The 22,462-nt window shown below is 43.8% G+C and overlaps 2 long non-coding RNA genes across 4 annotated transcripts in view; both read left to right on the plus strand.

The window, feature by feature from the left end:
• Positions 1–8,494, plus strand: part of LOC112059823 (uncharacterized) — a 42,182-nt gene extending 33,688 nt beyond the window's left edge. For all 3 annotated transcript variants that reach the window (XR_002889096.3, XR_002889098.3, XR_006176762.2), the window contains one exon: positions 4,191–8,494. This is a non-coding gene — a long non-coding RNA (uncharacterized LOC112059823). The remainder of the gene's footprint in view (positions 1–4,190) is intronic.
• Positions 8,495–11,595: 3,101 nt separating this feature from the next.
• Positions 11,596–22,462, plus strand: part of LOC135983588 (uncharacterized) — a 36,634-nt gene continuing 25,767 nt past the window's right edge. Inside the window, exon 1 of the long non-coding RNA XR_010601290.1 lies at positions 11,596–11,852. This is a non-coding gene — a long non-coding RNA (uncharacterized LOC135983588). The remainder of the gene's footprint in view (positions 11,853–22,462) is intronic.

Consider the following 22,462-nt stretch of genomic DNA (forward strand, 5'->3'; position numbering starts at 1 on the left):
TCTCCCAAATTGTTGCCTTCCAATGCAGGGGACAGCTACAGATGCTGTCTTTGCTCTCCTGAATAAGGTTGTTCCTGTAAAGGAGGCAGGGGCATGTCCCCCACCCTCCTCTGAAGTTGGCCAACAGCAAGTAAAAGTGTATGTGGCACCTTCTGTAGGTGTTGCACTGTGCATATTTCTGCATGCTGGACAGCTACCGTAGATACAATGCCTTTCTGCTGCTCGCACAGGGTCAATGCAGCATACAAAGATCCCGAGTTATCTGTTATCCCATCTCATGCCTGCATTGGCACTAGCACAATAGGATGGGGACATTCAGAACTGGCTGTGATATGATGAACAGATGCACTGAAGTGTTGCTGATTTGTACCCTTTCCAGTAGAGACAATTTCAAATCAAAACCCTGGACTGTACACCCCACAACTTTTGGGACAGTTTTCATCTAGGTCTAAAATTCATGGTTTTGACATCTCTCTGAAAGGAAACAGAACCCACTAGTAGAAGCTAATTCATCATGGCAGAAGGGTACCAAGTTTTGTGTCAAGTATCAGAGGGGTAGCCATGTTAGTCTGTATCCATAAAAACAACGAGGGGTCTGGTGGCACTTTAAAGACTAACAGATTTATTTGGGCATAAGTTTTGTGTGTATTACACAGTGAGGCCTCATGTCTGCAAAGCATTTAAGCACATGCTTACCCACAAGCATGTAAGTCAGTCCATCCCTGTTCAGTCCATCCCTGTTCAGTAAAGCACTTACATTTAAAGCATATGCTTAAATTCTATTGAAATCAACGGGGCCTGAACATGTCCTTAAAGTTGACCAGGAGCTTAAATGCTTTGCTGAATTGGGATATGAAGCCTATATTGCATCTTTATATGGTCAGAATTGGTCAGTCTGATGCCAGTACTTGAAACTTGTATTTTAAATGCCCCCTCAGTCAAAGTTCATCCAAGAAACTGTACAGATTGATATATATATATTGAGATGTTCCTTTGGGCAGAATACCATGAAGCCAGCACACCTGTCCTGCTGAGCAGATGATCTGCGAAGGTTGGGAAAGAGCCAGAAAAGATTTGTGTATTTGTTTAGCCACCCTGTGTCAGCCATATGGAATGACATAACCTTGTTTTGATAAGCTTACTTTTCTAAAATATGAATATCACATTTTTCTTCTTTAAAACATATTACAATATAATGTTGCCCTGAGAGCACAAAACGGGAAGATGTGCAGCCTCTTCTGTTTCATTTCCTGCTTTCATGGATTGTTGTGTTACTAAAATATTTTTATGATAGAAGAACTTGAAGCAATATACAGTGTTCGTCAGAGGATTATTTATAGTCCCTTTAAGCTGAATTTCTGTAATGAAATCCATTTACAGACATTCCACTGTGCCCTGTGGTTACTTGCTTATGCAAATGAAATGTGACCCTCAGAATAAGCCTTTTGCCCCTGCTGTCACCTTCCCTGGCTTTAAAGGTCTCCAGGAGATCACTTTTTAAGTGATTTTTTTTATATAGGTGGTTAAAAAAGAAAAGAAGAAAACTCCATTGCAATGGTACTTTACACAGATTCATAGAAACTGACAACTTACGGGTCATTCTCTATCTGTTTAAGAACAAGCAGCCCTTTGCTTAGAATTGTTCTAATTCCACAGGGATTCTTTTTTTAAAAGACTTTGGCTAAATTTTCAAAAGCACTCAAGTTATTTAGGAGCCTAAGATGCATTTTTCTAAAGGGGTTTAGGCCAATAAGTCACTTAGCACTAGCTTCACAAATGGATTGAGGTGCCTAACTGCCACTTTAGGTGCCTAAGTCCCAGATTTAGGTGCCATTGGTATTCACAAAGCCACCACTCAGATGCCACCAAAGCCTATGGGCACCTAAACTCACTTGGTGCCCACGTTTTTTCAATGTTTCCATAGGTGCCAACTTCGTGGCTGCTCCAGGGCTGGAGCACCCACGGAAAAAAACGGTGGGTGCTGAACACTCACTGGCAACCCCCGTATTAGCACCTCCCCCTCCCACCAGTGCCTCCTGCCTGCCAGCGGCCCCGCTGATCAGCGCCTCTCCTTCCCTCCCAGTGCCTCTCAGCAGCTGCAGATCAGCTGTTCCATGGCATGCAAGAGGTGCTGGGGGCGGAGGGGGAGTGAGGGCGGGGAACGCTCAGGGGACGGGGCAGAGTGGGAAGAGGTGGAGTGGGGGCAGAGCCAGGGGGAGCACCCCCGGCACATTAGAAAGTCGGCACCTATGTATATTTCTGCCTCTGAGCATGCACCCTGCTGCTCTGCCCTAGAGATCTGGATGTCTAAACCCTAATGTGATTCATGAACCAGAGGAAGATAGGCATTCCTGTGCCTAAGTCACCTGTGGGGCCCGATTTGGTAGTCCTACTCTGAGCATGACTAACTACACATAAAACCAGGAAGGGAGAGGACAACCTCGCTCATAACTTTTAGTCTAGTGATGGGGTACTCACCTGGGATGTGGGAGACCCCTAGGTCAAGTTCCCCCTTTGCCTAGTCGGAAGAAGGGATTTAAACAGAGATCTGCCACCTCTCAGGCAAGTGCCCTCATGTGGTTTCCCTCAATCTCTCTTGAAGCTGTTCTGCTTTGGATAGAGTCACTGGAGCAGGGGGACTGGATCTTGGGTCTCTCATATCCTGCAGTACTCTAACTAAAAATTAACGGTAACTTAGGTACAAGTGATCCTGACTTGATCACATTTATAATGTACAAATAGAATAAAGTCCAGAACAGCAGTTAATTTTTGCAACTAATAGCATAGAAAAGGTTACAGCCAAAAGTTGATATATCAGTTCTTGGAATATAAAGGAAAAGAAGTTGAGAATAAAAAAGGTTAGTCTTTAGTCTTTCCACATGTATTTGTAGAAAGCGGCTAGATTTCAGGTTTCAGCCTCTTCCATTTTAATGGTGGTTTTCTCTTGTGTTTTGCTACTTATTCCTGCATCTGTTCTACTCTAAGCCACTTGGCTTTACATTAAGATAGCTTTATAAACTGATGCATGGCAAAAAATTTCCTCCCATATTTACAAAATCAGCTGACCAGAAAGGAATATGCATTAAAACATTTGCATTTGCATGCCTTCTACTGCAAATTAGGATTAGATAACTGGCAATAGTATATCCATCCAAAAACCAAAAGGCAAACAAACTTTCAGGAAGTAAGGGAACAGCTGACTGTGAGATGTGGGCAGATTTTCAAATCTCCTCATTGTAAAAACAGGAATGAAACTCAGAGTTTATTTGTATTGTAAAGGGATCAGAAGTGGAGAGGGATGGAAGAAATAAATACTTTTGTGTTCCCTTTAAAAGGGACAAGCAATAGTTCATAAGAAAGGGGCTCTCTGAAAATAAATAAATCATTTCTAATACTGCCATCGATGTATTCAAATGCAGTATCGACGTATACAAGCATCACGACTCTTATTTCTCCATTGTTTCCAGTGGGATCAGTCATAATAATTTCTGCTTTGCTGCTAATATGTGAAGACTTGTTGCCTCCAAAACTCTCTCTCTTTCCTTTTTAACATTAATATAGTTTACAGATTGATATAACTGAGTAGGGCCCGTGAGGGCCCAGTGGATGTATGAGAAAAACTACACAAACCTGAACAGAGAGTTAGACATTGTGCTCTTCTGCACACTCTTATGATGAACAGAGGGGCTTTTAGGGCCCCAGCTGATCTAGGAATGCAGACAATGCTACCTCTGTGTGGCATCATTCCACCTCTATACACCAATAGTTTACGGGTTTTCTGAAGGATTCAGGTGCTGGAGATTGGGGAGGAGTAGGCCAGGAGCTGAGCAGAGGGGAAGGCCACTTTCTACAGCACTGTTCCAAGCATCCCAGTGGAAATTTAGGGCCAGATTGTGATACATGTGCTACACATGTTCCCATTGATTTCAGGCTCATAATCTGGTCATTAATGAATGTGAGTCAGATTCTGATACCCTTATTCATACTGAATATTACCTTACTCCATCACTGCTCCCATTGATATCAATATATATAGACATGATCACGCAATCACTTAAACTTAGCAATGGGTTAAGCCGCATAGTTGATCCAAACCTTAGCCCAAAATGCACATCAGACCAAAATGGAAACTTTAGCGTTCATAGAGGCTTAACTGTTTTTAAAATTGTTTCATTTTCCATCCTCTCCAGGTTTTGTCTGCAGATGGGCAGGACGTGAGATGAGCCTTGACTGAGCATGAGCTGAAGGCTGTGCATTGAGTTTTGTTAAACAAATGTGGAACCTGTCTGATGCTCCCAACTGTGATTTTAAGAAACATTTTTCTTTTAAAAATATAATTGTAAATATATAATTTTACTCCCTGGTTCCATCTGGCACTACAAAGAGAAGCAATGATAAGTTATTTGCAAGTGTAGCTGTTGAGCATTACCAATCCCCTGGATGCAGGGAAGATCAAAAGAATTAGGAGAGCCTGATAGCGCTGAGTGAGATTTCCGGTCCAGATTCTGATCCTCTGAGGTCCAGAGTACTTTCAACTCAGTTATTTTTGAGGGCACTCAGCAGAATAGAGCTCCAGTTTTGCAGATCCAAGAAATTTGGCTAAGATTCAGATAGGCATCAGAACATGTGATTTCTTATCTGAACTGAGCATTTGAAGGTTCATTTTAAATGCATTGGTGAGACCACTGGAGTTTAGTTTTCAAAACTCTCAATCTACTCTCTAGGTCTTTAAGTGTGTTTGAGTTGACAAATGGGGGCATGGATCAGCACTCATGTTGCATTCCCCATCAGTGCCCAGGCCGGGCAAGCTAATGATCCAGCCAGAGGACCAAATTCAGTGAGGCACATTGTGCATATGCTAAGAAATTCACAAACCTTCCTTCCTGTACTTTAACCCCCTATTTTTTGTCTAGGGAGATTAATAAAGAAGCATCTTTGTGGGTAAAGAATCTTTTTAAATGTATCCTGTAGCCTCACGGCCTATGAAATGGTGAAAGTCATATGTGAGTGAGGTGGAGCTGTATCTGTCATGTGACCTTAAATTAGCTTGATCACCATACTCCATTGCTACCTCTTCATACCTCCAGCTATCTAAATCATGTATGCAGATGAACATTACAATATCCATAATCTCAAACACTTCAGAACGGTGAAACACCTAGAATTTGTAACGGATCGCACCTACATGAATATGGGTGGAGAAAGAGATGGAACCTTTTCTTTTGCTCTGAGGTCTTATAGCCAGATATAATAGTCTGTTTTGATACCACATGCTATGGTAACGGTAAACCTGACATTATCCTGAAACTAAACTGTAGTAGGTACACTGCAGGTGTTAGCTACAAACCCACCACCAGCCTTCCACCGTGCAACCCTGCCAGCCAACTGTCTACACTACCCAGCCCCACCACCCAGTCACCTCTCACTTAGCCCACAGTACCCCAAAACTTACCATTGTTTCTTCCTGTGACCCAAATCCCACAAACTTTTCTATCAGCAAAGGAGTGTAGAATATAGTGAATCGCAGGATGATTTTCTGTGTATTTTGCTGGTCAGACAGCAGAAATGATGCAGAACCACTGATCTGGTTGGTAAAGCAAAGGCATAGGGAGACTGGAGAGGTTTTTACAAACCAACGTTTGTTAATTGTAACATTGTTCTTACTTGTCATCCTCCAATGTTTTTATTAATAAAAAGATTTTTGCCTCAGGCTCCATCTTGGAAATATCAGAAAATGCTTACAAGAGTTCCTGGGCTGTTTCATAGCAAAATTGTATTTGTGATCTGTCAATAAATCTGTGCTACTGCGTGGGATAGATTCAGAGGGGTCATTATGTATTATTACAAGTCATATGAGTGCCAAAATAACCAATGTCCCATTTCCATTAGAGATACAGAAACAAACTACTTTAGGGGGTCTGTCAGATGCATTGGCTCTTGATGAACAATACCAGGCAACATGAATCATGACTCTATCTGGAAGAAGAGAGCATGCCAGGAGGAAGAGAGGATGGGTTATAGGTTTGGGTGTAGTAGTGGGAGTGAGAACCAAGCAGTGGAAAAGGAAATAGTTGGTGGTTCTGAGATTTTGGAAAAGCATGTCATGCAAAATATAATTGATTGATATTACAGGAGACTCTTTTTATACTGAAAAGAAGCTTAAAAGGAGCATGCATGAGCTTGATTTAACTCAACTCTGTGTTCTTGACCATTGTGTCAAAATGTACATGGATGTGTACTCTGCTATTTGTTTAAAAAAAAAACACACAGCACATATGTTGACATTAGGATAAGATTTACCGTTTTATGAAAGAACCATACACTCCAGCATCCAATGTGAAATTGTATATGTTAAACAACATTGGAATTACCCTTCCATATCAATCTGATATAGCTGTCTCTAACGATGGTACCAAAAAGCCCAACTATTTTAAGATGGAGAGGGCTAAGACCATCATTAGGTAGGGGGAGGGATAGCTCAGTGGTTTGAGCATTGGCTTGCTAAACCCAGGATTATGAGTTCAATCCTTGAGGGGGCCACTTAGGGATCTGGGGCAAAAATCAGTACTTGGTCCTGCTAGTGAAGGCAGGGTCTGGACTCAATGACCTTTCAAGGTCCCTTCCAACCTAAGAGATGGGATATCTCCATTTATTATTATTTACACCCTATTTATAGAGCAGTCATATTTGCTGTGTATGTCAAAGTGACCAGTGGCTAAAGAAAAAGAGTACAGGCCCATGCACTTGGCCAGGGGGTGCTCATGAGAGGTGAATGCAACCCTGTTACAACACCCCAGAACACTAGGAGCTTTTTTATCAATTGCTTCATGTTGTTGACTCATGTTCATTTTGTTGTCCCCATAGTGCCCTTTCCCCTCCCTCCGAGCCTTTTCCACATTCCTAGGGTTAGGGGATCAGCTCAGCCTGTAGACTGCTTGTTTAGCTATGTGAGCACTATTGGGATGGATGCCTGTATTCACTGGCAGAAGGTTGTCAGGGTGGTGAGGCTGGTTCTCCACTCTCTGTTTAGAAAAGTGGCACCCAGGGGGCTGAGCATCTCCAGTGATCCTTTTTCCCCCACTTGGCCTCCCAAGAAGCTAGCTATGGTGGGGTGGAAAGCTGCTCAGCCCTAGTCCTCATCTGCCTTGCAGCAACCAACACAGTGAGTTGAGCAGTAGCGGGATCAATGCCTGTGTTCGTGAGGCTGCTCTGTTGCATCAGGGGGAGCCAGTCCTTTCTTGTTGCTCTGTGTGGCTTTGCTCAAGACCCTGGAGCCCTCTCTGCCATTCTGGCACTGGGCAGATGAGCCAAAGGTGGGGAATTAGCTCACACAATAGAGCGCTTGCTTTGCAATTGAGATGTAGGGGGATTGATGCTTGTGCCCTCCAGGCACTGGGGCAAGGACTCTCCCCCATTCCCTGTCAGGCAGCCAGTTTCCATCTTTCTCTCTTTTAGGTCCTCCGTCCCCTTAGCAGTCAGACAAAAGAACAACCACCACCCTCTGAAGGCCTGCAGCCACCAAGGGCAATTAAGCTCACAGCACTGGCATTATTAATGTCACACTCAAGTGAACCCCCAAGAAACATGCCTCCCAAAGCTATTTTTGGAAGCAACAAGCTGCCATGGGGGGGACTTTGCAGCCTCTGGCACATGGGTGGGCCTAGGCTAGAGTTTGTCAGGGGCATTAGCTCAAATGGTAGCGCTCTTGCTTAGTATGTAAGAGGTGATAGGATTGATGCTCATGTTGTCCAAGGGCCGGGGGTGGCACCAAACCCTCCTTTTTGCCTTTTTTGAAGGTGTTGCCAGCCAGGGGACTGGCTGCCTGCAGTGCCCCCTTCCCTCTTCTCCCCACTTGGTTACTCAAGAAATGAGCCATTGCAGGGTGGAAAGCTGCACAGCCCTGGCCCACATCTGCCTTGCAGCAGCAACACAGAGCTGTGGCTGAGGGCCTGGGACATTACCTCAAGTGGTGGTGTTTGTATTGCATGTGAGGGGGTTGATGCCTGTGTTCTCCACCCTGCTCTGCTGCAGTGGGATGAATAGGCACATTCTTGTTGCTTCCCTCAAGACTCTAGGGCCCTCTCTTTGCCTTACTGGCACCCAGGAGGTCAGCCAAAGTTTGGGAATTAGCTCAAGTGGTATAGCCATGCTTGGTACATGAGCAATAGTAGTACTGATGCCTGCCTTGCCAGGGTGCTGGCTTTCACTTGAGAGGTGGCTGGCCTGCCTCCTTCCCTTGTTTTCACTCCCCACCCCTGCATGTGGCAGTCAGACAAAAGAGCAAGAGCTCTTCTACAGCCACTGAGTGGCCAGCATAGGGAACCAAACCCATAACCTTGGTATTAATAGCACCACATGCTAACCAGCTGAGCTAGATAAATGAGGAGGGGAGACGGGATAGCTCCCTTTTATGCAAAAAGAACAGGAGTACTTGTGGCACCTTAGAGACTAACAAATTTATTAGAGCATAAGTTTTCGTGGACTACAGCCCACTTCTTCGGATGCATATGTGTATGCATCCGAAGAAGTGGGCTGTAGTCCACGAAAGCTTATGCTCTAATAAATTTGTTAGTCTCTAAGGTGCCACAAGTACTCCTGTTCTTTTTGCGGATACAGACTAACACGGCTGCTACTCTGAAACCTCCCTTTTATGGACACCCAGCCAGCTAGTTAGCTATAAAGTCCCTCTTGGTGGCTGGTCTCTGCTTCCTTTACTTGTAAAGGGTTAACAAAGTCCCCCAGGTAAAGGAAAAGGAGTGTCACATGACCAAAAGAGCCAATGGGAAGGCTAGAACTTTTTAAAAAGGGGGGGGGGAAGCTTTCCCTTTCCCTTTGTGGACTGAAGAGATGGGGGCAGCTGGAATGCTATGTAAAGTTTAGACCAGGTATGAAAATTCATCGTCCATACCTAGAAGAATTCACTGGGACAGGGAATGTTTAGATAGATGCAATTAGGTTTACTTCTTTTATTTTCTGTAAGGCTTGTGGACTCCTCTGTGCTAACCCCCGATGCTTTTGTTTGCTTGTAACCTTTAAGCTGAAACCCTGCCCCTTCCCCCCCCGCCCCCCCAAGAAAGCTATTTTAACTGCTTAATTTTTGGAATTGCTTTTTTAAAATCTAGCAAAAGCTTAAGTTCCAGATGTATTTTCTTTCTTTTTGTTTTTAATAAAATTTACCTTTTTAAAGAACCTGATTGGTTTTGTGTCTTATAAGGTCTGTGCATGTGTTTTTCAATTAGCTGGTGGCAACAGCTCCATTTCCCTTTTGTTGTTTTCTTTTTCGGCTTCCCCGAGTGAGGGGTGGAAAAGCCGAGGGGCCTGAGGGAAAACTTCCCAAGTGAGTTTTTCCAGGATTTGCAAGAGGCAGTTTTTCACTTGGGTGATGGCAGCATTTACCAAGCCAAGATCAGAGAAAAGCTGTAACCTTGGGGGTTTAATACAAGCCTAGAGTGGCAAGTATTAATTTTTTTTAAATTCCTTGCGGGCCCCCACCTTCTGCACTCAAAGTGCCAGAGTGGGGAATCAGCCATGATACCCCTACATGTCGCATCTGAGTTAGTGGTGCTCCCCTGCCAGCTAACAGCATGCACCTCTGTGCTGCTGCATGGTGTTCCCCTGACTATGGCATCCTGGGTGGTCCACCCCTAAGGCCGGCCCTGCCCAGAGGCAGAAACTTAACCACTATGTGAGGTTTACACACTGATGGGGTCAGGCAACAACCAAGTGGAGGTTTTATGGATTGCAGTGGCATCTACGTCTAGGGTTTAGGCACCTAAGCACCTTTTTGGAGCTGTGCTGAAGTATTTGCTCTACAGAAATTTTATAGGTCAAGAAAGTTGAAGCCCAGTCCTGTGCAACATTTTCCCTAAGGCTGGCCCTGCCTCTGGGTATGTGCACTGCTGCCTCTCTAGGAGCCAAGATGTCTATCTTATACCTAAGCTCCAGCATGATCCACAAACCAGTAGGAGATAGATGGAGGAATGCTCATGTTGCCCCTTGAGACAGATCCAGTTGGCATGGTCTGAGCAGGCCTACCATATCAGGACCCATTCAAAATCTAGCTAGAAAAATAAGAGGGCATCTATTCCAAGTGGTTAGAGCCTAGGATGTGGGAGACCCAAGTTCAGTTCCCCTCTCTGCTGATGGGGAGAGAAGATTTGAACACTGGGTCTCCCCTGGAAACAGTGCCCTCACTGTTGGGCTAATCTGATGTGGGTCTCCTTCAGTTTGCCCTGTTGAAGGTGTTCCACTTTGGATCCATAATTAATCACTGGAGAAGGGGGATTGGACACTGGGTCTCTCTCTTGCCAGGTGTACACCCTAATCACAGGACTATAGTCACACATTCTTGCTTTCTCTTTCCCAAATACTGTTTACATATCCAAACTGGAATGGCTTCAACAGCAGTGATTGAGGGAGACCTCCCTCCTCCCCAATCAGAATATCCATAGCTCCATGGTAGTCATTTTCCTCAGAGGTGGGGGTACACCTGTTCAAATCCTTTCTCTCCATCAGGGGAACTGAACCTGGGTATCCCACAACCTGGGTCACCAGACAAGAATCTATCGTCTATCTACACACACGCACCCGTAGAAGTTTTAAACGAACAATTTAATACTATACACAGCAATGATTGTGAAGCTTGGTTGAGGTGGTGAAGTCAGAGGGGGGGATATTTCCCAGGGAATGCCTTACTGCTAAATGATGAACTAGCACTCGGCTGAGCCCTCAAGGGTTAATCCATTGTTGTTAATGTAGCCTCACGCTCTACAAGGCAGCACGAATGGAGGGAGGGGAGACAGCATGTTAGACAGAGACACACACCCTGTGTGTGAGAGAGATGTGCCCCACTCTAAATACATTGCCTTTTTAAATAGATCAGCAAGCTCCCTCCATCCTGAGCCCTGTTGTGTCCCCTGCCGCTCTATAGAGATGGGGTAAGTGGGGGGGGGGGAATGATGAGAGGGGGGACACCCTGACATTAGCACCCCTCTTCCCCACCCCCTGCACAGCAAGCAGGAGGCTCCCAGGAGTAGCTCCAAGGCAGAGAGCAGGAGCAGCAAATGGCAGTGGGGCGAGGGACAGCTGAACTGCTGGCAATTGATAGCCTGCTGGGCAGCTGCTGCACAGGGAACTTAGGGGAGTGGGGAGCTGATGTGGGGGGGGGGGAGCTGCTGGTCCACCCTGGTTCCAAGCCCCCACCAGCTAGCTCCAACAGGCTGCTCTTTCTGCAAGCAGTGGACAAAGCAGGCGGCTGCCAATCAACATTATAATGGAGCATTGCGCAACTTTAAACAAGCATGTTCTCTGATTGATCAGCAACGTGACAATGTTAGCTGGGATGACTTTAAGTGAGGAGTGACTGTACCTCCTTGAGAGGGCTAGGGCTGAGGAAACATCCCTCTCCCCATAGAATCTGCTGGCTTTTGTGGGTCCCATACATAAGTGCCTATTAAGAGACAAATCCTAAAGTCCTCATTCAGTCCTTGCTCCCTATCACAGGATCTGGAACTGAGCCCTTTAAGAGAGAACAAGTTCAATCTACCAGTGCCTCATTAAGAGCCTCTCAATGGGGCCGGATACAGGGCAGCTGATCTCTATAAAGAGCCAGAGAAGAACAGGAAACTGAATGAGACTCTGCATAGAAAGGCCTTGGAGTTCCTATAGAGATAAAAAGTGGGGAAAGACTCCAGATAGAAAAATCTGGGAGTAGCTCCTCAGGAGAGAGCAGGGAGTGATCCAAAGGAGCCCAGGGTGAGCTAAGCAGAGCCTGGGAAGGGCTGAAAAGCTGAGTCCAGCTTGGAAACTTGCAGACCTCGGGGAGGAAGGGCTGTGCCCAATATGAGACTGAGGTAGGAGACTTTGTGTTTATTTTCAATTTTATGTCAATAAAAAAATCAAGACCCTTTTTAACCAAGAAATGCTGCTCATCCTAACAGAGATCCTCTTTGTTTTGGGGGAGTGTACTGATCTATTTCACAGCAATAAGGTAACTCCAGGTGAAGGAAAAATAGGTGAACACAAAAGCACTCTACTGCTTTTCCCTTTAGAGAGCCAGTGAGACGATATCACTGCAAATTCTGAGGGGGAACCTTCTGGTCATGCATTATCTGTCTGACACATGATTGAGATTCAAGTCCCCCAGCCCCCACTCCTGTCTACATTTAAAAAAACCTCACCTGAGTTTGGTGGTGCTTTCCTCCTGGCTAGCTGGCCTTGCTGGAGCTATATGCTAGAGGGTGACTGCTGTGTGGGCTCATAGCCTCTCTCCTCACTGTAAAGTGGATAGGTTAAAGCACACATGTGTTGAAAATCCTCCAGTGCCTTCCCACAATTACCGCAGAAAGACAAAAGTTTACCCACAGTTCACTGGGAAGGAATTATAAAGCAGCTCAAAGCAGTTCAGCAGGACAAAGAACTGGGGTATGCCTCTAGAAATTTTAATGATACACACAAGTGAGCAGAGCACCAGAGAAGCTACATTAACTTGGGCACAGCTCTGCATTGTCACGGCTTGGGGGCCAATCATTCAAGTTAACTGTTCAGCAAAAACTTACCCAAGAACATATCATGTCCATCTTCTGCTGAGTAGTTCCTGCTCCAGAGCACAATTTACACAGAATAATTAACCACCCCAGTATTTTTTTTGTAGTCGTTTCAAACCTCCAGCGAGCAGTGGAGCAACTGCAATAATTATTTTCATTTTTTTCTGATCACTGAATGCTTATTTCAACATGCTGCATATTTCAGTAGCCACAACACTTTCCTCCTTTCTTCAGCTCTGTGGCTGCATCCATTCCCATTTCACCACAAAACCATACCCATAGCCTTCTATTGTTTTAAGAGCAAAATATTTTTCATTGCAAGTGCTGCTCACTAGGCACTAAAACAGATATCCCACCACTATACATTTGCTTCTGATAACCCCAGTTAAACAGACTACTGCATTACTGCTGTTGTAGCTGTGTTGATCCCAGGATATTAGAGACACAAGGTGGGCAAGGTAATATATTTTATTGGACCAACAGATGGACAAACAAGAATTTCTTGTAAATACTACTTGAGTTTTTTAAAGAAAAAAGGAACATTCAGTGGGGAGGAGAGAGAGAAGTAAAGGTGAAAGTTGGAATAGAGATGGGATTAACAAAAATCTGCCAGGCATCTAAGGTGTGGTGGGGTTTTTTGTTTGTTTGTTTTGGTCCTTATTCTTCTGATTTTCAGTCCTCCCTTGATTCAAGTATCCAGCCAGAGTCTAAAACTAGTTGTGATTAGTTCAGAATGCTCAACTCTGCAAAGTTTGGGTGAGTCTGAATTCTTTTCCTTGACTTTTATTCATTTTTAAGAACACATCACCCACTGATAAAAATGTCTCCTCCTGGCAAACCCTTCCTCTTGTGCAATCAGTGAGGCTATGACCATGAGTGATAAAAGTGTTTGTAGCATAGGTCCAATTGAGCTACTTGTGTAAGTAAGGACAACACAAAAGTAAAGGTTTGCCAGACTAAGCATATAGCTATAATGTGAACAGGAATACCAGTGTTGTGCCATCTGTTAAAGTAGGGTGTTTGTTTACATGTAAACTCTGTTACAGTCCTTAAAATGTCTTTTATGACCACACAAAGCAGTAAAGGTTCAGGAGTTCTTCTCTCAGAGGTTGCTAGAATCTGACATTTTTAATCAGGAAAAGTTATTTATCTTATTTTCAATAATAATGTAAGGATGATCTAATCAACTCGCTAAAATGAATGGTGGTTAATTACATGATTTGGGGTGTGGGGGAGGAAGATATTTTTGATTAAAGTTAATTGGGTCATTAAAATTATTGTACAGTTTTAGTCACCCTTTAACTAATTTAGTGTTCAGGTGTGGCAAAAGTTGAAGGATGACATAACAGTGACAAGAGATGATCCTATGAAATGCACAATGGATGGACCCTTTCTCAGCTTTAAGTAGGCATCTCTCTGTTCTGCCCCATGTTTTGCCTGAGGGCTCATGATATCAGTTAATTACAATTTTAGGAAAATGTGAAATTAAACAGTGATGTTGTAATCCCTAAAGAAACAGACTTCATTTGTAAGAAATATTGTAAAAGTCAGATAGAGAACAAATCTTGCTCTCCTATTTTGTTGACATTTTGGAGTTGCATTTTTTAAAAAAAGCAGATATTTCCAGCTCTCCTAATGTTTTCTGGAATGGAAAATGTGGATAGGCCATTAAACAACATTACATACATAATCTGTATATTGTTGAGGTAATGTATTCCATAAATACTTTGACAGTATAAGAAAAAACACTCATTTTCCAAGTGTTTGTATTACTGTAGGTTAATGAAATGAAGTGTGCAATGGCATGCTGTGCTGACTCATATCTGGGGATTAGTATAGTTAATTCCTCCACAAAATAAAACTGGATGTTACCATGAAATCTATTCACATTTATTTATTTTAAACTGTGTGAGAAAGCAAAAAGTAGTTGAAAAAGTGGAAAACTTGTACAGAAATGCCAAGAAACTATGTGGTAGTTGCTATGAAGTCTACTGATGTGTAGGTAAGTGTTTTACTACACAAACTGTAAAGAATATTGCCAGATGTTATGCTGATTTACACCAGATGAGGATCTTGCCTAACTCCATTTTAATCAAGCTTACATCATATGAATATCTGGCTCATTAACTATGGACTTCACGCTGAGGGCTAGATCCTCAGTTGGTATAAATTGGCATAGCTCAATTGACTTCAGCAGAGCTGATTTACACCATCTGAAGATCTGGATATGAGACACTATATTCATAATAGATTGTCAAGAGTAGATGAAAATAAGCTGCTAACTATTACAATGGGATTATTCATTTAAATAAGAATTTTTATTACAGGAAATAGATGGCTTGCCTACCTGACAATAAGCAAATAAGACCCGGATTTAGAAAAGTACTTAAGCACACATTTACTTCAGTGACAGTATTACAAAGTATTGACTTGACAGGCAGCATTTATGTTGTGCATGTGTATAAGTGCCATGTTGGATTGTGGCTTTAATTTCCTTGTGATATAACATGGATAGGAATGAAATAGAATTAGGACCCCTATCAACCCCAAACCTAACCATGAGACCCCAGCCTATCCCAACCATTGTCCTAGCCTGAGACCCCCTGCCTGCCATGACCCCAACTGCGGGCTCTCTGCCCACTCCAACCCTAACTCTAGACCAGGGACCCATATGTGGAGAATGTGCAATATTTTTATGAACAATGTGTAACTCATTGTGTAACTGTATATTGTAGTGGGAAGGCCCCAGGCTAGGGCTAGATCGAGATGAGGGTCCCAGCCTAGAGTTGCGGTTGCCAAGGGTAAGAGGACCTAGGATACTATTGGCTGGGAGAGGGGTTTCCAGGCTAAGGTTAGGGGTGTGGTGAACAGGGATCTCCAAGTTACGGTTAGGTCTGGGACCAGCAAGTGGCTCCAAGATAGGTTTAGGGTTGTGGTACTCAGGAGTCCCAAGGCTAGGGTTAGGCTGGGGGGTTGAGGGAGGACTCACTGGGCTAGTGTTAGGGTTGAGGTAGACAAGGGTTCCTGGGTTAGGGCCCCAGCCTAAGATTAGGGTTGGCAGCTATGATTAGGCAACTAGCTATTAGCAGGCTACATAGCTATGATGAGCTATGTAGCCTGAGGAATATTACCCTTTACCCTACCCCTACCTTGGGAAACCCTACCAATTGGATTCCTAAACCTAGCCTGGGGAGCCCTGCTCTCTGAAACCCTAAAGTTACCTTATGGATTTCTACCATCTGGAACACTAACCTGTAGCCTTTAGAACCTTAATCCTAGCTCAGAAACTTCTAACATCTGGCACATTATCCACAGTCTTTGGGGGGGTGGGGGCAGCAGCCCAGTGCTTTCTACATTTTGGAACCCTACCACAAACCCAAGCAGCCCTTCCCATTAGAACTCTAACTCAGGGAGCCATATCCACTGGAATTCTAACCTTAGCAGAGGGAGCCCTACCTTTTGGAACCTTTCACAGTTCAGAGAGACCTACCATTTGGAACAATAACTTTATCCAGAGAAGTTCTATTTTTTTTTTGAAGCCCTAGCTCAGGGAGCCCTGATCTTTGAACCCCCAACACTAGTCTGGGAAGCCCTACTCTCTGGAACACTAGCCAAAGCCCAGCAAGCCATACTGTTTGGAACACTAACAGTAGACCTATGGACTATATTATCTGAAACTCTAACCCAACCCTTTCAAACCATAACTGTTGCCTGAAGAGTCCTTGCCTTTAGCATCAAAACCCTAGCCGAGGGAACCCTACTCTTTAAAACTCTAACCCAAGGTGCATGGAACATACCCTCTGGAATCCAAACCCTAGCATAGTGACAACTATCCTTTGGAACCCTTACCATTTCCTGAAGAGACCCAGCCTTTAGAACTCTAAACCTAGAATGGGCAGCCATACCTGTTGTTGCCCAAGCTAGGGCTAGGGTTCCAATACCCAACCTTAACTCGGAGCGCTGCTATTTCAGACACTAATTTCAGCCTGGGAAGCCTGAACATTTAGAACTATAACAATAGCTCAGGGAGCCCTACCCTCTTAAATCCTAACTGTAGCCAGGGTAGCTCTACCCTCTAGAACCCCAATCCTACCCTCAGGAGCCCTGACCGTACCCCAGACTGCCCTACTACTTGTAACTTTAACACTCCCCTGGGCAGCCCTACCTGTTAGAACCCTAACCCCAGCCCTCAGGAACCCTAACCCTAGCCAGGGGATCCCTGCCCTCTGGAATCCTGCCATGATCCCAAGGAGACCTACCCATTAGAACACAAACCCTAGCCTTGGAGCCCATCCCTTTGGAACTCTAACCATAGCTTAGGGAACTCATGGCTATGCAACCCTAACCCTAGCAGCCTTACCCATTGGAACTGTAACCCTAGCGTGGGGAGCCCTACCTCCTGGAACCCGAGCAGCCCTATTCATTGGCACCTTAACACTACCAGGGCAGCCCTAACTGTTAGAACCCTAACCCTGCAAGCCCATCCCTCTGAAACCCTAACTACAGCATAGGGAACCCATCACTAAGCAATCCTAACCCTAGTCTTGGTAGCCCAACCCTCAGGAACCTTAACCCTAGCCCAGGGAACCCTACCCTCAGAAACCTTAACCCTGATTCTGTGCATTTTAATTGAATTTGAATTTCTATACAAATAGAGCTTGAAACAAATCATAAGTAACAAATTAATCATCATTTAGTAAATTATAAATGAATAATTCACCATTTTCTAATACAATTAAAAAGTAAAAATTAAGAATCTGAATAAATGTTAAACTACATAATTGCTTAAATAAATGGGTACAGATATAGTGTATCCTCCTGATTAGCAAACGACGTGCCAAATTTAGTATAAAGGTTATACTTAGTTGCAAGTCAACCTGTTTTAATGGTTAACTAGTAAGAATCATTCTTTCTCTGGGAAAATAACTAAATGAAAAACATGATTCAAATTGGTTTGATTTTTAAATTAATCCACTTTGTCTCACCCGCCCTCCTTAAACAATGCTGTATTAATAATTTAGCATCTATTCTCCCTCTTGCCGTCCTGTGGTCTCTCTCCACTTATCGTTCTATGCAGCCTCTTGCTTCTCAGTCTCTCAATTTCCGGTGCATAATTTCACTGTTGCTCCTCACTTCTATTGTAAGGCTCACTCAGCTCTCTTTTTCTCTCTCAGCTGGTTTCTGGTGCACCAGTTCCAGTTTCTGCTACTCCATCTAAAGCTTCTTTGCTTCCCATTCCAAATTCCTCTACTGCAGCACTTTAGTTGGAGAATGGGTCCAGGAAGCTGCCCAGGCCAGCAGCAAACTTAAACCTACTCTGTTCACACCCGGTCCCTTTGTACCAAGTTACAGACACATGGCATTCACATGCTCAGCTTCCCTTATTTCCCAGTTTTTAAAAATTAATGTTCAGTGATTGAGGCATTTATTGTTTCTCCCAGGCACACCAAGCTAGATTCACAAAGGTACTTAGGTGGCTAAACCCCAGACTTAGGTGCCCAGTTTTAGGCTACACTAATCCACAAAACTCCCACTGAACACTGTAATCACTTGGAGCCTAAATTTTCAGGGTAAAAGTTCCCATAAGCTCTTAAGTTTCTGCCTTTGAGTATGTCTCTGCTGCCTCGCTCTAGGCAGCTAGACCCTTATCTCCCACTAAAGCCCCAGAGCAATTCACAAACTAGATGAAGACATGTGGACTGGTCCCATTCAAAATCTGGCTGGACGAGGAGGTGGTGGTGCCACCGCTTAACTTGTAACTTTTCACTTATAATGCCTAATGGTTGGAGCACTCACCCAGAGTGCCTTAGCAACCCACCCTGCAAACCCTGTGGCTGCAGGGGGCCTCAGATCCAGTCCGTGGTTTCAAGGTTATTCTGATTGATGCCAAGCAGACAAAATGTCATGCAATTATGTGATATTTGGCATGTGTATGGCCCTTTGCACACTCAACGTGCTACTGCAGATGTAAAGTAGACAGAATAAAGGCTAGCCTACACTAGAGGCGCTACATCGGCACAGTTGCGCCAATGCAGTTGTGCCACTGTAGCACATCTGGTGAAGATGCTCTATGCTGATGGGAGAGAGCTCTCCCATCACATAATAAATCAACCTCCGCGAGAGGCAGTAGCTATGGTGGCATGACATAACCTACATCACTCAGGGGGGTGACTTATTCACACACCTGAGCAACGTAAGTTATACCAAAGTAAGTGGTAGTATAGACTTGGCCTGAGAGGTTATACCATGGTTGAACTCCTTAGACACATGCACTGTGTTTCCTACAGCGTTGGTACATTCCCTAGCCATGGTTGGGATGCCCCTCCCCCTCCCCAACTCTGTTCTCTGTTAGAGAATGGTAAATTCCCTGCTGGAGGTGAGCTTTCACCTTTCTGCTTTACCATTGCAGGTACATGTTGCATGTTGTACTTCTGTTTAAAATTAGGTGCATAGTCCGTATGAATGCTCTTTGACTTCAAAATCTAACCAACTCAATAAGGATTTTTATTTATGGGAGGGACTGTAGTGGTCCGAGGCCCCCGTCAAGATCACTAGATGAGGGAGGCCTTTCAATTCAGTATCTGTATTGCCTTTCAGTGAAGTAGAATGTCCTCTACATATTATGATGAGCATATTCTAATGATCGAGTAATCAAGGGGGGGGGTGTGAGAGAGAGAAGGGGTGAGAGGGCTGGTTATGGTGTTTATGCGTCACCTCACTCCCATTTTTTCCCCTCTAGTGCTAAATGTTGGCACAGCTGGTCCCTATTCCACAAGATGTCAGGAGGTTTTAGAAAATGTACAAAAGAAAGGAAAGAAAGAGAAAGTGAGGAGCAGATTAAAAGACATAAAGGTACACTTGAGAGGTTTTTCAACTCCTGGCACCTCTCTGAATGTAGAATCAGTCCAGAAACAGATCAAGAAAAGAGTTTAGAGGTGCATGCAGAAAATAAGGAACAAGAAATGTTGTCTAATAGTTATGCCACTATTTTGCAACAAATGGCATAGAGCAGACACAACTCAGAAGACATTCCACTACTTCCAGTATGTCCGTGATCCTTTTTAATGTCCATGATCCTTCATGATGGCCCAAAAGTCATAGATGACAGAACAGGAATAAATATAGTGAAACATGGACTGTTGCAAGTTAAAGGTAAAAGTTTTCCCAGTTACAATGGAAGAACGTTTACAGAGAAGAATTATGTAAGAAAATTGAAAAATGAGAAAATGTACATCACTGGCTCATATATTCCAGTAAAGTAGATGCAGTGTTCTGTTTTTGTTGCAAATTATTTGGTGTTGGTAAGCATAGTTTAATTCATAGTGGTTTTCAGGAATGGTAATATAGCCACAAAACTCATGAAAAAGAGCTATGTTCACATCAGAAATATGTTGAAGTAGAGAAAATTGGAACTATGACTGAAAATTGAATCTGCAATTGATCAGACTTCACAATTGTTGCTTGAAACTGAGACACAACACTTGCAAGGTGTATTTGAAAGAATTGTAGCCATTGTTCTTTCATTAACTGAATGGAACCTAACATTTCATGGATCCATGAAAAAATTTAATGAGCATGTAAATGGAAACTTCTTAGGCCAAGAAGAGTTGATAGCTACTGTCAAGGCTGATTCCCCACTCTGGCACTTCGAGTGCAGAAGGTTGGGGCCTGCAAGGATTCTAAAAATTAATAGTGGCCACTTCAGGCTTGTATTAAACTCCCAAGGTTATAGCTTTTCTCTGTCCTTGGATGGATAGATGCTCCCACCACCCAAGTGCAAAAAACCCCTTTGGGAACCCAGGAAGGCGCACTTGGGAATGCCTTCCTGTAGGGTACCCTCCAGCCCCTTCACCCCTACTCTGGGGAAGAGCGGAGAGAGAAAACAAAGGAGATCAGCTGTTGCCACCAGCTTATTAAACAACCTGTGTACAGACCTCTTACGACACACAAACTCAATCCTGTTCTTAAAAAAAGGTAAATTTTATTAAAAACAAAAGAAAAGAAAACATATCTGGAACTTAGGCTATTGCTAGATTTAAAAAGAACAAATACAATAATTAAGCATCAAGAATGGTTTTCTTGAGGTCCAACTTAAAGATTACAAGCAAAAGAAAAGCACCTGGCATTAGCACAGAGGAGTCCACAAGCCACAAAGAAATAAGAGAAAGCTAATCGCATCTTCCTAGACATTTCCTGATCTACTTGCATATCTGGGGTTTCAAATGAGTAGTTTCTAGGTATGATTTGATGATTTTCCATACCTGGCGCAAGCTCTTACAACATAGTTTCAGCCCTGTCTCTCCTCTCCAGAGAACAAGAGACAGACAAAGGGGAAGTTTTTTCCCAATTTTAAAAAGTTCTAGCTTTCCCTTTGGCTCTTTTGGTCAGGTGCCCTCTCCCGTCCTTTTACCTATGGACTTTTTAACCTTTGCAGGTAAAACAAGTAGAGAACAGCTACTAACAGGGATTTTATAGCTGGCTGGCTGGCTGGGTGTCCAGTTCATGGAGCACATGACTTATGAGGAGAGGCGGAGGGAACTGGGATTGTTTAGTCTGCAGAAGAGAAGAATGAGGGGGAATTTGATAGCTGCTTTCAACTACCTGAAAGGGGGTTCCAAAGAGGATGGATCTAGACTGTTCTCAGTGGTACCAGATGACAGAACAAGAAGCAATGGTCTCCAATTGCAGTGAGGGAGGTTTAGGTTGGATATTAGGGAAAACTTTTTCACTAGGAGGGTGGTGAAGCACTGGAATGGGTTACCTAGGGAGGTGGTGAAATCTCCTTCCTTAAAGGTTTTTAAGGTCAGGCTTGACAAAGCCCTGGCTGGGATGATTTAGTTGGGAATTGGTCCTGCTTTGAGCAGGGAGTTGGACTAGAACCTCCTGAGGACCCTTCCAACCCTGATATTCTATGAAAAGGGAGCTCCCCCCCCCCCCCCACCGACTCCCCCCCCCCCCACACGCTTCATTTATCACAGCTACATTTGAGCCTGTGATGAAGGAACATGTAAGACCAATCTTCACTAAAGAAGAAATGCACCATTACACAAGCCCTACAATGCAAAATGATGATATTTTGAAGTTATCTGAAAAAGTAATGTACAATTATTAATATAAACAAGATGCAGTAGGACTCCATTATTTTGGATTGCACATCTGATATCCGTCAGAAGGAACAAATGTCTGTCATTTTGAGGTATGTTAAAATCCAAGAGACAGAAGTCAACATTGGAGAGCATATTTTAAAAAGGGAAGAAAGAGAACCCTCAGTTCAGTCCCCAGCAAAATCATGGAGCAGGTCCTCAAGGAATCCATTTTGAAGCACTTGGAGGAGAGGAAGATGATCATGAACAGTCAACATGGATTCACCAAGGGCAAGTCATGCCTGACCAACCTGATTGCCTTCTATGATGAGATAACTGGCTCTCTGGCTATGGGGAAAGCAGTGGACGTGATATATCTTGACTTTAGCAAAGCTTTTGATACAGTCTCCCACAGTATTCTTGCCAGCAAGTTAAAGAAGTATGGATTGAATGAATGGACTATAAGGTGGATAGAAAGCTGGCTAGATTGTCAGTCTCAATGGGTAGTGATCAACGGCTCAATGTCTAGTTGGCAGCCAGTATCAAGCGGAGTGCCGTAGGGGTCAGTCCTGGAGACGGTTTTGTTCAACATCTTTATTAATGATCCGGATGATGGGATGAATTGCACCCTCGGCAAGTTTGCAGATGACACTGAGCTGGGGAGAGAGGTATAGGGTCCAGAGTGACCTAGACAAATTGGAGGATTGGACCAAAAGAAATCGGATGAGGTTCAACAAGGACAAGTGCAGAGTCCTGCATTGAGGATGGAAGAATCTCATGCACAGCTACAGGCTGGGGACCGAGTGGCTAAGCAGCAGTTCTGCAGAAAAGGAC

Source organism: Chrysemys picta, chromosome 5 (genome assembly GCF_011386835.1).
Source record: "Chrysemys picta bellii isolate R12L10 chromosome 5, ASM1138683v2, whole genome shotgun sequence".
NCBI lineage: Eukaryota > Metazoa > Chordata > Testudines > Emydidae > Chrysemys > Chrysemys picta.